Source organism: Pagrus pagrus, assembly GCF_965226575.1.
Source record: "Pagrus pagrus genome assembly, chromosome: 15".
NCBI classification, from domain to species: domain Eukaryota; kingdom Metazoa; phylum Chordata; class Actinopteri; order Spariformes; family Sparidae; genus Pagrus; species Pagrus pagrus.
In genome coordinates, this window is record NC_140199.1 from 5,579,597 (window position 1) to 5,595,092 (window position 15,496).

Sequence of the window (15,496 nt, forward strand, 5' to 3'; positions counted from 1 at the left end):
CACACACACACACACACACACACACACACACACACACACACACACACACACACACACACACACACACACACACACACACACACACACACACACACACACACAGCATGCTGCACAGGTCCTGGACAGCTGCCACACTCATTCTGACTTCTGGTTGGGGTTGCCGTGGGTTACCTGTCCCCCCGCAGAGCTTTGTGGGGGTGTACAGCCAGCGTACAGAGGACTGTGTGAGGGGTGGGAGGGGGTCTAGGTTATTGTACCCTGTCTTTACACTAGTAAAGAGGCTGCTTTAACATCAAAGGAGGGGAGGGAAAACATACGACTCCTCTTTCAAAGACAGTCCACAGGAACTACGACCTTGTCTGCTCTCTGCATCTCTTTCTCTGCTCTTCTTTCACTGTCCCCTCTGGGTGGTTACTGAGTGTGAGGGCATGTGTGTGTCTGTGTGTGCAAAGGTGAACAAGAGCGACAGAAAGTGTCTTTGTACGAGTGAGCTGGTGGGATACATGTGTGTTTGTGTGCCAGAGATAGAGAGAGAAAGTCAAAGACAGAACTCTAAGTAAATATTTATTTGAGACAGCTTCTCTCATAGTTAAGGACAGAAACAATGACCCATCCTGTCTCATCTCTCACTCTGTCTTGCTCTCAAAGGTCACAACTCAAACAGACATTTATTGGAGCTAACAGAATCTCACATTGAGCCTTTGTGCCTTACATGCCCTGAGTGTATTGCGTCCGGCTTCGGTGAGTATCCAGGTGGATAAACGACATACAGTAAACATTGGTTTGAATCTGATTAATGGCAAGAGATACATATGACAAGATGATGATGGTGAAAAAGTCTATGTGTGGGAAACAGTGTGTATCGTTAGCTAGATATATATTGACCTGTATCAGGAGCCGGTGCAGTCAAAACTTGAAAAGGCTACTTTAATTGAGATAACTTTGGGCTACTTACAGTGGCGTTGTTTATGTTGGAACAGGTGTAAGGTCATAAACAAATGAGTTCAACTTTGGCGATCACCCCGGGGTCTATTAGAGCCTCGGTCCAGAACTGGGGCTTCACTGCAACGAGAGAGAGAGAGAGAGGGAGAGAGAGAGCGAGAGACATGAAATGAAGGCAGGCTCACAGATATTTAGTTTGACATCTCAAGAATCCTTTCTCAGTCTACACACACACACACACACACACACACACACACACACACACACACACACACACACACACACACACACACACACACACACACACACACACACACACACACACACACACACACACACACACACACACACACACACACACACACACACACACACACACGCCAGCGGCAGTGCTGTCAGCTAGTGCAGTGGTCCCATCACTGTGAGAAGAGTGATGTGGTAAATTACAGGGTTAAAGAGCTGCCATAGGGTGACTGACACAAGGCCATCACAACCTCGCCTCGTTCCCCCGCCCCCAGTACAAGCACACACACACACACACACACACACACACACACACACACCTTCATTACACATCACACACACACACACACTGCCATTCTCTCCTCACCTGGCTCTGTGTAGGTTTGTCTGTCAGTTTTTCCATCCCTTTTCCTTTCCTCGTGTACCTTCACTTATCATCCTTCTGCCTACTTGTCCCTTGCCTTTTATCTTTTTTTCCCCCTCGTCTTGTCTCCCATGTTTTTCCGAGGTTCCTCCTATTAGAAATGCATTAAGCTTTCTGACCCCGTCTGCAAGCTTTCACTCTCTTTCGGGCAATTTTTACTCTTCTCATTCTTTGTCTCGTCTCTCTCAAAGGACAGTATTTCAGTGTCTGATTTTCTTTTTCTCTCTTGCAGTTTTTACTCTACTCTTTATTGTCTCATCTGTCTCAAAGGACAAAGTTTCACATTTTCTGACTTTTTTCCACAACGTTTATCTCTTGCGACGCTCCCTCTCTCTAAGCTACTGCCTGGTCTTGTTTGGGCTCATGGAGAGAAACTTGGCAAACATGAAGAACATACAAAGAGCGGACAGAAAGTATATCCAGAGAGAGAGAGAGAGATAGGCAGGGTAATAATGTGTAATTGTGAGCATATGAGTGCATATTTTCCAATCTCAGGTGCCTTGGAGTTCCTGCCAAGTCTCAGTCACAGACTACCTCAACACACACACTCATGTATTCAGTAAACACACTCAGGAACTCAAGTCAGTGCTACATCGAATACACTCCAATCTCTCAGACTTCTGATATGTGAACTCATACGGCACAGAGGCACATACGTATGCATGGAAAGGCACATACAGTACGGTGCATACTCTCCTATCTTTTAACCTCGTGATACCTGAGGAAATGTACACATGCACACATTAACATACATATGAGACCGTGCACACAGACTCCCACCAGCTCTTATCTTCAGTATTTTCTTGAGGGAGAAGTCCTCAAGCTTCCAGTCTCATATCAGAGAAAGAAAGGTGGACAAAATCTGACAACAACATCCCTCTGAAGAAAGAGTGAGAAAATGACGAGTGAAAAAAAAAAAACAGATAAAACAAAGAATCCAAGCTCTGAAAGGTCTAATGTACATCATGGGAGGCCTGCGACCGCTGAGACACCAGATAAGAGGATGTCTTTGTAGCAGAGATGAGACTTATGCAAACTCTCATGGGGAAGACCCCAAACATAAACATCACATAATAATACACTGCAGACCTAATAAGTATGTATCATTCGTGCAAGGAGTCTTACCTGCTTTGGGGATGCAATCAGTTAGTATAACGTTGCCATGGAGTCAGTGAATAATGTTGTGGGAAACAACTTGAGTGAGTTGGCAGCATTGAAACTTTGCTGAATTAGCTATTACAAGTTCTTGTTTGCAATGCTGGCTAAACTGCAATGTTTCTATTTAATCAGTGAGCAACACGAGGAAAAGATATCTCAACAGCTTCTGGTTAAAATACCATAGATACAGAAGTTGCGGTAGAGTTTGCTAGAAGCTGTTTTTAGCATTGATCAAAGATGTGTGTCTATTTTTCATGAATGTAACTGGGTTAGCAATGAATGAGCACGACAACACCAGACCTACCACGCTGTTTTGTGGTGTAAAAAACACTGTCATCTGTATGGGTCACTAGTTGGGCTTAGAGTTTTACTCAAGCTCAATTCTTCTCCATCCTCTCCACTCCCTCGCTGTCGTCTGCCTGTCTCTCAGTCACTCTACTTCAGTGGTTTTGTTGAGGACCTAAGGCGTTACAGAACATGACCCGCTGAGAAGAGAAAAGGAAGGGAAGAACTGAAAACTATTTTCTTCAGAGTGAAAGTGCTGTGAGGCCTAGCGGCAGTGTATACACTTACCCGCACACACTCAAACACACACAACCAGAGGCAAATACAGTATATCTTCTCAACTGTCCCACTACAAGACAGGAGAGTGGAGGGTGGGCAGAGCGGCGCCAGGCAGCAGGCCGAAAACCTTTCACAGACACACACTTAACAAAGTCCCACAGGAGCCCATTGAGCTGACGGCAGGAGAAGAATAGAGGTGATGGACAGGCAGAACAAAATGAGGTAAAGGTAATACTATTCAAGAGAGGTGACAGGTACAGTCACTCTGTATGCATGTGCACATGTGTGCGTGTCGGAGCGTTTCACAGGACGTGTCAATCAGCAGGAAAATGAAGCCGCAGTGACATGACCACTGGGCAAGTCTCTCTATCGAGTGCGCGTGTGTGTGTGACTCAGAATGTGGGTGTGCATGTGTGTACTGATGCATGCAAATGTGCATGTGTGAATGTCACTTGAGGAACCCTTTCAGGTGTGTGGGGCATGTGGAGGTGAAGAGTTGAAAAGTTCAGGTGTCCAGAGAGACTTTCTGAAGACTAAATAAATAAAACTTGGTAGTGAGGATCATTAACTACTGCTATACGCAGAATCTACTTTTCTAGGACAAACAAGTCCATAGGGCTGAAACTGATTACGATTTAAGTTAGAGATTAATCTTCAGATTACTTTCTTAATTAATCTATTAAGTGTTTTGTTTATAAAATTGTCAGAAAAAACAAAGTATGCGCATTATAATTTCCTAGAGCCCCAAGTTGTCTGCAGCTTCCCCACAACTTCTACAAATCCTCACATTTGCATAGCTCAAACAGACAAAGTTGGCATTTTTACTTTAAACATAACAATGTAATCAATAAAGAAGATGCTCATCTCAACTCAGCAACTCCGCAATTATGTTTATTAAGGACTGTTTCACCCTCTTAAGAGGCTTGGGCGATATCCAAACTTTTGTAGCGCAATACCGTCCCACCCGAAAATCGCAATACACAATATTATCGTCATTGGGGTTGGGGGACATGGGGCTAGTTTTTTCTTGCAATATGTAATAGTATATTACATGAAGTGTAGCTAGTCTGTCACTGTTTCCCCTCCCTCTAAACTCTCAATGGCCTGCCAGATGAGAAACAAAACTAATAAATACAGTCAGAGCATCAGAATCATACAGCTGTTTGATATTGTGAAAAATATTGCTTATGATGGCGAACAGCATGATATTCGATAACATCTCATATCAGCCCAAGTCTCCATATGATTCTGTTTAAATTGATCTAAAACGGCTCGAGCGCTCATGCTTTCTGAAAGCTAACATCTTCTGTCTCATTGTGTTGTACGCTTCTTATGACGTCATTACGTTATGTTATGTAACGTTACGTGTGGTTAAAAAGTTGTGACAACATGCTGTGGCACCAGTGAGTTGCAGTAGGGGAGCAGAGAAGCATATATGCATGATAGTTGTCAGAGGGCTGTGGTGAGGTGTATTTTGATTAAAGTGTATTTAATAGTTGTGAGCACATTGAGCACTTAAATATACTTTGAGTAATAACATCACAATAAGCAAAAATGCCAACATAGGCTAGGTGTGTCGTGATACACGGATATTGACGATAACCATGATATTTAAAAATGAAATATTGATATTTTGTTAATAATACATCGCCTCATAAATCATTTATTTTTCCTTTCGTTCCTCCTGTGTCATAGCAGGTGGTGGTAAAGCACCTTTACGCTGGTTGCCACCTGCCATAAAACGGAAAAACTTTTATTTTGAGTGTAATTCTTTCAACATAAAAGGAGACAAAACACACAGTAAACAAAGATAATATGTTATATATGTGATATGTGATATATATTAGTGAATGCTTTAGGTCATTATAATCGTCAAATGAAAATACGATATTGTGATGGCCCTAATGTAGGCACTGGGGAATGCCCATAAAAATAAGCATATCTCAAAAAGTAAAATATGTACATTATTAAAATAAGTTATGAAGTGTTAAGAAATAGTTTATTTAAGTTTCTATATTTAGAAATCTTTTGGATCAATATGGTCTGTGTCTTTATTTTGTAAAATACGATGAATAAGCATTTCCTATTTTGATTTTTTTGGTATTTATGACATCATTTCATTACTTTAATCATTAATTATGGTTTGATGACAAACAATCTTTTAGTTTAGGTTGTAGAGATTTTAGGGATGTGGGATGAGCATTTTAAGAAGTCAAATAAATTACATCACAATAAGCAAAAGTTTTAAAAGGTAAAAATAAAAATGACTTGAGTTTTGCATAACAGGCCGCATTAAAGTAGTTCTTACAAATGGAAGACATCTGATTTTAAACCAATGTGTGCCTCTTCATCACACTTGTTTGTTGCAATTAGGAAAACAATATACAGCCCACTAAACAAAAAGTAATTCTTGAACATAATCTTGCAGCTTCAGTGCATCTATGTGCTTGTCTGTGTATGTGTATGTGCAACAAAGAGGGAGAGAGAGACAGACTCAGGGTGACAGAGAGATGAGAGGAGGCTCTTCTAAGCAGATGTGTAAACGTCATTAGAGGAGGTAATGGAGGGAGGAAGGTGGGAAGTGGGTGGGGGGGACGTACTCCAGCAGAGGTATTTACCCAACGCCTGGAGCAGAAACACAAACACAGCAGCGGTAATGACTGAGACAGAGGCGCAGAGAAAGACGGAGAAACAGAGACGTTTGGTGGTGGATGTCTTTTCCCGACAAATGATCTGCCTAATCAAGAAGAGAGAGGCAGACCTCTGGCTTAATCATGCCTACTAAATGTTTTAACAATCCAAAATTCCCACAATCAGGCCGGATTCCTCTCTGGTTGTCTTTCACTCCTGTTCAGCTAATAGGCCTAATCCTGCCAAGTGTTTCACTAAAAGCCGGTTGCATCTGCCCTACAGCAATAACGCCCAAGGGCAGGAAAGACAATACTTCCAAACCAGCGGCACAATTGCTCGCTGACTTCAAAGGGATTCTCGGAGACTGTGTGCCTCTCCGGTGTCTGTCCCCTGTCACAGCGAAGGTGACACGTGTCACACTGACCGTGGTTTTGTTTATGTTGTTGGATTTTCTTCTATTAAAGCTGTTTGGTGCCCTGTTGTTCGCCCCTCACCTCCTGACCACAAACACACAAATAACCTGTAAACACACACGGACCCACAAACAAACACAATTGATTAAAATGTGTCTATTTGTGTGAAGACACATGGATAAAACTCTAAAAACAACTGTCCATAATTACAAATAATTACAAATGCTTACTCAGTGCATGCACAGAACATTCATATTATTAGGGTATTTATTTATTTATGTTTTTTCCACATCTTTAAACTATTACGCCTAATATTACCTTCAGAAGTACACATTTATACTCAAAGAGGTCAAAATGATTGTTTAACAAACAATGCTACCAATATTTTATAATTCTGTTATTGTCAACAAAACCTATGATGAGACCAAACGCAACAATGTGTTAGTCCATCTTTTAATACTTTGACATCCTCACCTTATCTGTGACTCTTCCTTTACTGTCTATTACAAGCCTATTTCTTACAACTGAAATTAGATACACAGTTTGTAATTTCTGCTGCTAAGGGTCTTTCAATGAAAACAATAAGAAAACACATAGTTTGTTGACATCTTGAAGTAGTGTGGGATTATGGGAATTTTTCGTCTTCATTGTTAAACAACCACCTGCCAATGAAACTCTATCCACGTGACTCTGGCAGAAATGATCACAGATGTGGCGATACGTAAGTTTTATTCACATTATTTTCAGCGACATTCACAGACTTTCTCTCTAACGCTCTGACACATCATCTGATGTTTCCCGTTTCTCCCTGGAAGTTATAGCAACAGGTGACCAAATGAAATGCACCATTAACTTCAATGAAACTACAGATTGTTGGAAACATTTGGGATAACGTGAGTGCACAACTCAACAAAATGTTCTAGACATTTTAATGTGTAAATATTACATAATATACCTTTAAATCTTCAAAGACAAAAAAGGTTTAATTTTCCTTAATAAAAGGCTTAGTTATTTCCTGGAAAAAAACACTTGGCGCTGTAGATTTAAGCAAATGTTACTCAAACAAGAGGAAAGAGTGCACTTGTTGCAGCCCCTTTTTCAGATGCAAATTCGGTGTGCTGCTATTTGCTATTATTTATGGCACTCGGATGGTGTATGTCGGATTAAATCAAAATAAACTACAGTGCCCATGGTCACCAAAATAAAGGAAAATGTCACTTATATGGCTTACTGATGGACTACAGGTGGAACTGCACCAACAGGAGACCACAATCAATAATTGTTTTTAAGACAATAATATTCTGTATTCTTCTGAATTCTTGTATGGGTATACACAAACAAAAAACATACAGCCCAGTTAAACCTTTCCACAATTGGTGCACACACAACCACATATGCACTTTCAGATACACATGCACAGAAACACACACACACACACACACACACGAACCTGTCAAGGGCTCAGGAAGACGAGGTCCTTTAAAGTTGTTGTCAGATGCACAGAGCGAGATGGACCCTGGCAAAACGAAAGGTCACGATGAACGTCCCCTAGACTTCTCAGCGGTCTTATTTCCCCGTCACACACTCACACACACGCTGTCTGTCACCTCCCAGACGAGGCCATGACACCTCGGACACCTCTCAGCAGGCTGTGCCTCCCTCTGCCTCTCTCTCTCTCTCTGACAGGTTGACGTGGCACAGAGTGGACGGACGTCGATGGCACTTGGACCAAGAAGTTTGTTCTCTTTGCTGTGACCTCAGAGATGGACGCTCGTGTCATATCTCCTGTCTAAAAGTGGGAATAAAATCCTTTCTAGCGTCTTTCCTTCACCTGGCAGCTGTGTCACACTTCATCACTGTAGCATGATCTTTAACGTGGTTTTCAGACTTACATTGATTCCTATTTTGGGATTGCAAGGACCTTAATCTTGAGATTTGAAATTTTACAATACCAAAAGCAAACAATCATTTTCAATATCAATTATCATATTCCAATCCTCATCTTAAATTACCAGAAGCAAATGTCTGAACGTTTCTTTGTTTGATTGACCCACAGTCAAAAAGTCCTCAAGACATTTGATTGAAAATGGTGTTGAATAAAGAAAAGACAGCAAAATATCACATTTGAGAAGCTGTAATCTGCAAATGTTTGGTATTTTACTTGATAAAGATTCACACAAAGAGACAAAGGAATGTAGAATTGCAACATTTAACCGATTAGTTGTCAACTTCTACATTAATCGCAAACCAAATTAATCGATTCATTGGTTTGAGTGATTTTTTAAGAACAAAAAAGTGAAAATTCTGTGATTACAGCTTCTTAAATGTGAATTTTTTTGGTTTTTTTACTCCTCTGACAGCAAAGCAAATATCTTTTGGTTGAGGACAAAACAAGACATTTGAGGACATCATGTTGGACTTTGGGGACATTTTTAAAACATTTAATAGATCAAACAACAAGTTGATGAATTGAGAAGTTGACAGATTAATCAAATATGAAAATAATCGTTAGTTGCAACCCTAAAGTCGGAGTATTACGTTTTTCTCTTGGGCACAGCCAGGGTAGAGTTTTCTGATGAACATCCTGGCTGTTGTGAGGACTTGAACTGGTGACCTTTTTGTGTTGTTTCCCTCTTTGTTATCATCTTTCTACACTAATTGATGCTGAACCAAATGCCAAATGCTACAACACTCAGTAAAAAGAATATCAAGTATGATTGTTAAGTCCAACTCCTTGGTTAGAGAGCTAGCATTTGTTCTTCTTCAACATCAAGAGACACATTGAGGAAAAGTTCTCCCTATAATGGTGCAGTGTGGTTATTTGTCGCCTACAGTAAGGGGTCACTCAAGCTGCTGCTGAGGTTTGAAATCAGCAGAATGAAAGCACAAAATAAGACAATTGAGCACACAGACATGTAAACACACATATGGCTATTCTCCATCTGTCAGAGAGCCTAAACACCCAGCCGTGCGTGAAAACAGCCCAATCCTGACCCAATACTCGCCTTTAGAGGGTACACACACACACACACACACACACACACACACACACACACACACACACACACACACACACACACACACACACACACAGACACAGAAGAAGGAAATTCTACAACGCTGATTTCTGCTGTTCATGCAGAACAATAGCGGGGCTCTGCCTCTACTGCTGGGTCAAGTCATGTCTTGTCAGACTCTGTATCCTCTTTCCATTGAGCCTGATGGTTACGAGTACCACAGGGGCCCGCACTGGGCCCCATGTTAAACACATTCGCCCTGCAGTTAGACCTGTCTGGCGCAAAGAGAACAGGCTCGTCTTTCACATCAAACGACCATACAACCTTGTCCCACGCCTACAATTCAAACACTGCGCTCAGGTAAATGCGTACAGTTGACTGAAGGAGGAAAGAAGTTGACTTATTCAAGATTTTATGCATCCCAATTCTCCATCTTTCTTGTATTTAGGATTTCTCACCCCATCTGTATTAACAAAATCATACATAATCAGTATCATCACTGCCCATTTCACTTTGTATACAAATGAAAATGTGAAATTAGTACTTTACTTGTGCTTTTAATACAACAGAATCGTCCCCAAAGACTCCTGTGATTTCTGTGCATTTAGTTATCTTCATTAGAGGCTCAGTGTGACAAGCACTTGAGGGCTTAGCAGTTAAAATAACACTTCACATTAAAACATCATCAGAGAGAGTAAAAGTCATTGCACACACAGGGGAAGTGATTTTGACAGATGATGTGCGACTGTTGGTTTAAAAACCTGTAAAACACACCTTACAGACTGCGCTGAAGATGATCAGACCACGTTTTTACAGGATCGAACAAGGACTTTTCAGTAATTAATAAACTATTTTAGTAATAATATCCACCCAGCAAGCAGATTCAACTCGCACATACGTCCTGAGCGTGTGAAATCATCCAAACGCACATCCAGCATGTGAGCAGTCGTGTGAAGCTCTTCAGTTTGCTACGTATGACTGCATGTGTGTGATGACGATCAGAGACAGTGCAGATGAATTAGTGTGTGACCACTGTGACAAATTTCCCACCACCATCCTTTTTAATGTGTGACAGGCCCTTCACTGGCTCAACACCCCCTCTCTCTCTTCCATACATGTACATAGGCTTAACTTCGTCGGGGCGGGCCGATCCCGCCGGCTCACTGTCGGCACGGCAACGAGCGCTATCCTGGCTAACATCTGCTGCACGACCCGGGGCCACTCAGAATGGGTCTTAATCCCCACACAGCCATGTTGTGGGGGAAAACATTCTTTCCTTTTAGTGAGTGCAGACAAACAGGGACAAGCGGTGTTGCTGGTAACCTGCAGGCAAACCGGCCTCTTGGAAGGACCCGGAATGTTGTCGGTTACGTGGCCCCCAATTGTGCCACGGCCCATTATGGCTGTGCAGAGGGGTGTGACCGCCAGCGTCGGCAGCGAGTTGCCGTCACTGGTCCAGTTGGATGGATTTAGGGTTTGAGGTTAATGAAAGGTGGTGCGAGTGGGCGAGCTGGGGTGGGTCAGGGAGGGTTTGTCAGCCAGCCTTGTTATGCTAAAACAACAGTTGCTTTGATAAAAAAAAACGTGAACCACCTTCCACGCTCTCCGATGCGAGTATGCTGCCACATCAACAGATCCAGGACACTGTTGCTGCCGCATTTCTGGTCATCCTTCAGTGAGTTTTTAAAAAGTGTGTGTGTTGCTGTCAACAGCAGAGGGAATGGAGAGCGAGCGTTCAGTTAGGACAGATGCAGAACATCAACATGTGGCAGTTTGGTGACCCCTTGTGGCCACTTAAAACACTCTCACATTCTCACACACAAAAACAATCTTATTTACACATAAAAAACACTGAGGTACTCACACCAGTAATATTTAAAATCATAACACGACAAGTGAGCAACTCTCTTCTGAAACAAGCCGAGCCATGATCCTTCATATTACTGTGTCTGATAAAGATCTTCCTCAGCGGTGACGCACAGAGGAAATGAAGACACAGCCCCATCAATCAGTCCATCAACTGCTATGAAATATGTATTTGTCTTAATATGGGGTTTGATTCCATCAAACCTATTTCACGGACCATTTCCCTATGCAAACACCTCGGGGAGAAAGAGGGAGAGAGAGAGAGCGGCAGAGTGCGGTTGAGGCTCGTTCAGAGGAGAAAACATACCTCCAAGGATGGCTGTGTGTGTATATTATGAGATTTAATTGAATAGTTCTGCATCAGTGCCAAGAAGTTAGTTGGTGTGTTTGCAGAGGTCTGTGTTCTTTTCCCACAGCAAGCCAATACTTGGCGAGAAACAAAGTCCTTCTCAGGTTTCAATCACAGACAATCAGCGAGAGAAGTACATCAAGGCAGACTGGAAACATTCGTACGCCTCCGGGCCTTGTCCTAAAAGTGCCAAAGCTGCACAATAACAACAGCTCAAATGGATCTGCAGGCTATTTCTGGACACAAGCAATTCATGATAGCTCAGCACAGCTAAGGGTTTTTTTGGAAGATGTGCTCTGCTTGGTGTTAAAATGGGGCCTGAAATACATCTCTGAATAGACAATGATAATTATTAAAAGGGTACATAATACTGTATATGTTGAGTAATTAGATGCAACTTTTGTTACACGGAAAAAATAAACAGCAATGAATGAAGACCTTGCTTGCATTATTCAACTATCTGGGGAAGAGTGTAGTTTAAACATTCAATGAGTCTGCTAGCGATAAAGATTTTGTGTGAGGTGTGTTTCCACATGATGGGACAGTTCATGATAGATTACATTTTTTAAAAGCAGAATGAGTGATAGTGCACAAATACTCACAAACGCATTATAAAGGAAATATGAACAGCTTGAAAGCAAGAAGAACATTTTTGCAGTTAGCTTTTTATTCACCTGGGGACAGATGCATAAAACTTAAACTGTGTGTAGTACGCACAAAGACCGAATATGCATAAGCATTCTTTCCGTCAGATCTTTAAAGCTGTGCTTACGCCTGATTCTGTTTTATAAATCTCAATTACTGTAGAAACAGTTGCACCTGCAAGAGCTTCATTTACACTCCAACAAACGCCCTACATTTGTATATCGATACTTGGCTTCACCGCTCATTAGTGCAACGCAGTTTAACCTGCAGTGTTTCATCCGCAAGGTTCAACAGCTGTCATTACGCGCAACCATACGCATGACTGAGGCCATTTACAGCTTCCAGACATGCACCATAATTGCAGTAATATCTCATCATTATTCAATGTCAGAAGGATGATGAATGATTGATTCAAAGTACATCATGACACAGACTTTACAAATTGCTTCGGAAATAATAGCTCCAATGTAAATAAAAGAATTCTTCTCTTCAGCTGCATTGTCCCAAGTTTGCATGAGGTACGCACAGTCTCACCGCACTTTCTTACTCAATACCAGTTTATTGGTGGACAAGGCATACGCATGGTTTTTGTTCATACAAATCACTTTTACAACTGTACTGTCATATTTTTCCCCATGACTTTCAAGAGCACAAAAACACTGCATTGTTGTACTTATATTTCCTTGTTATATATATTGTCTACTTTGTCTTATTTTTCCTGTAGAGCTCTTTGACACTTCTGTTTTTAAAAGAGCAATATAAACATACCTTAAGGAAGAAGATTTACAGAGATATAAACTGTTACTATATCTGAGGAAAGGGTGCTTTGGGTTTTAACAAATCAAAATCACTCAGTTACACAAAGTTACCAAATTTCGGTGCAAAAGCCTTCCAGTCATAAGCCCAGTTCTTACAGGGAGGACTACTGCTGCAGCAACAAGTGTTTCTGAAGAGTCTTCACTTCAAAATCCATCAACACCAGTTTCCAAGTGCTATGTAAAGTGTCATCCAAGAATGTCTATGGTAAACTGCAGCCATACGCTGACACCTAGTGGAATATTGTGGTCACTGCAAATACTAGCAAATGACAGGACAGGGTCGTGAAGGTTCATTTGAAACACTACTTAAAAGTCTGCATTACATCATTGGTCAAAAAAAAAAAAAAAATGGAACAACAAATCATTGGTTCCATCTGATCAAAGACAGAAATATGACACAGGGATGCCAAAAAGTAAACAGGGTGATGGCACAAGGATGGAGAAAGTAGTGATGATGATGTGATTATCTGCTGTGTTTGTGTTGTTTATGTATGTGGGTGCGCTCGTGTGAATGCAACCTGCTATCTCATCGAGTCTGCTGGTACACTGTGAGGGCTATTTGGTCTAGCAAGGCAGATAAGAGGGTGATATTGAGGCCAGTGGGTGTGCTGGCTATCTGCCTCCCAGCCGCCAACGTAACAGGGTCACTCAGGTGCACTCTGCGGGGACAAGTGGAGGAGCAGAATAGGAGGAGATAACGTCGGAGAGGACAGAAAAGGTGGAGATGAGGGAGGCAAAATGACGAGGGAACAAAAGAGGAGGAGGAGATGGAGGGGACAAAGGACGGAGAGAGGGGTCAGCAGAGGAGACAGACACTGTCGGGAGAGACGTGCTGCTGTTCATGCACTTATCAAGATTTTCACAGCTCGGAGCATGACAGTGTACTCCGTATGTGTGCGCATGTATGCGTAAAATTCAGGCATTGCTGAGCTTTGAGCATGTTCACACTCTATGTGTATGTACGTGTGTGTAGTTTAGGATTTGTGCATGTGTGAACTTTGCCCGGTCGCCTCGCTACTGTGGGGCTCCAGGTTTCGCCTGGTGGGTGGGATAAAACACCCACAATGCCGATTGTTTTCACAGCACACACACAGGGGATCAGGCCGGCATGGCAAACTGGCACCAGATATTATCATGTGTGCCGCTGCTGTTTTTGGTTTCATTCTGATTTCCTTTTTACAAAGACGAAGTATGCCTAATCCCCTCATGTCAACCTGACTTTGGAGGCTGCCAGAGAAGAAAATAAACATTGGGAGTCCAACTTGTCAAACAACAGTTACAGCAACAACAGACTCTTTCAATCGTGCGCTTATGTAAAGTCAAAACTGTCACAAGCGTTTTTAATAAAAACTTTAGGGGATTTTAGGTGGATTTGATGGATATGTGTGCTAAAGGCAGCACCTGATGCAGAGAGGACTGACAGGCTAATGAATATTTCAAAGAAAATATTCTGACAGAGGAATATTGCGTTGAGTCAGACATTTTTTCATTTCTATAAATCTAAAACAAGCAGTAGTAGTCTGACATCTGTATGTTCTGTCCCCAGTGGACCTCTGTGCTCTTTGGGCAATGTAAAACTAGCTTATAGATAATTTGCTTAAGTGTTGCATGCACTGAAGCAAGCTCAGACAATACTGTAAACACAAAGATGGGCCTGTGCGCAACAATCAGAGGCCCTATAATTGTCTGTCTTGTAATGTCATGACAGTTACAACTAGAATGGCATTCAGTGGAGCACATACCTCTACAAAGGCCCAACAATCCCCTTTAAATCAATATCAAATAAAACATATTTAATGGTATTGATGGTATCTGGTATTGATGAGCATTCACCCATCAATACCAGCCACTTAAATTCACCATATTAATTGTTAAGATCCATATATTATTCCCTGAGATTTTAAGGAAAATGTAAAAAAAAACAAAAAAAAAACACCCTATCTTGCAATGTTCAATGTAGTGAGTGATCCAAGTTTCGTAGAAATCCATTCAGTAGTTACTGTGTAATCCTGCTGACCAACCAACAGACCAACCAATAATAAATAAATGGATACGAGCTGAAACATAACCTCCTTAGTGAAGGTAATAAGAAGTACTAAGTTTGATCAATACCCAGCTGGTCCAGCTCATCATAATGAAGAAAAAACAGAATATAATGTGAGGCAATCAAAGGACTTAAAAGGTTAACCACAAGGTCACAGTGTTCTTATAATCTTGCACTCGTAGATATTTCTATTCTTCACTTCTGATATGTAGCATCGTTTGGTATTTATTTATTTATTTATTTGACAGAAAACTCTTACTCCTCTGGGCTGACCTTCTGAAGGTTTCCAACATTTAGCTGACCTTTTCTGAAACCTTAAACTTGATATCAAAACTTTACAATGGCAGTAAAAATACATAAAGCAATGAATATGGGCTGGATA

The 15,496-nt window shown here is 41.5% G+C and overlaps 1 protein-coding gene across 14 annotated transcripts in view; it reads right to left on the reverse strand.

Annotated features, from left to right (window-relative positions):
• Positions 1 to 15,496, reverse strand: part of wdpcp (WD repeat containing planar cell polarity effector) — a 75,549-nt gene that overhangs the window by 56,497 nt on the left and 3,556 nt on the right. For 6 of the 14 annotated variants that reach the window (XM_084376389.1, XM_084376380.1, XM_084376378.1 and 3 more), the window contains exon 2: positions 956 to 1,062. The exons of 1 other annotated variant lie outside the window; for it this stretch is intronic. The gene's annotated coding sequence lies outside the window, so the exon portion shown is untranslated. Of the gene's footprint in view, positions 1 to 926; positions 1,063 to 1,552; positions 1,701 to 2,389; positions 2,411 to 3,071; positions 3,253 to 6,386; positions 6,483 to 7,825; positions 7,892 to 15,496 lie in introns of those variants that run through there. 7 more of the 14 variants (XM_084376385.1, XM_084376384.1, XM_084376388.1 and 4 more) reach the window with 7 other exon arrangements.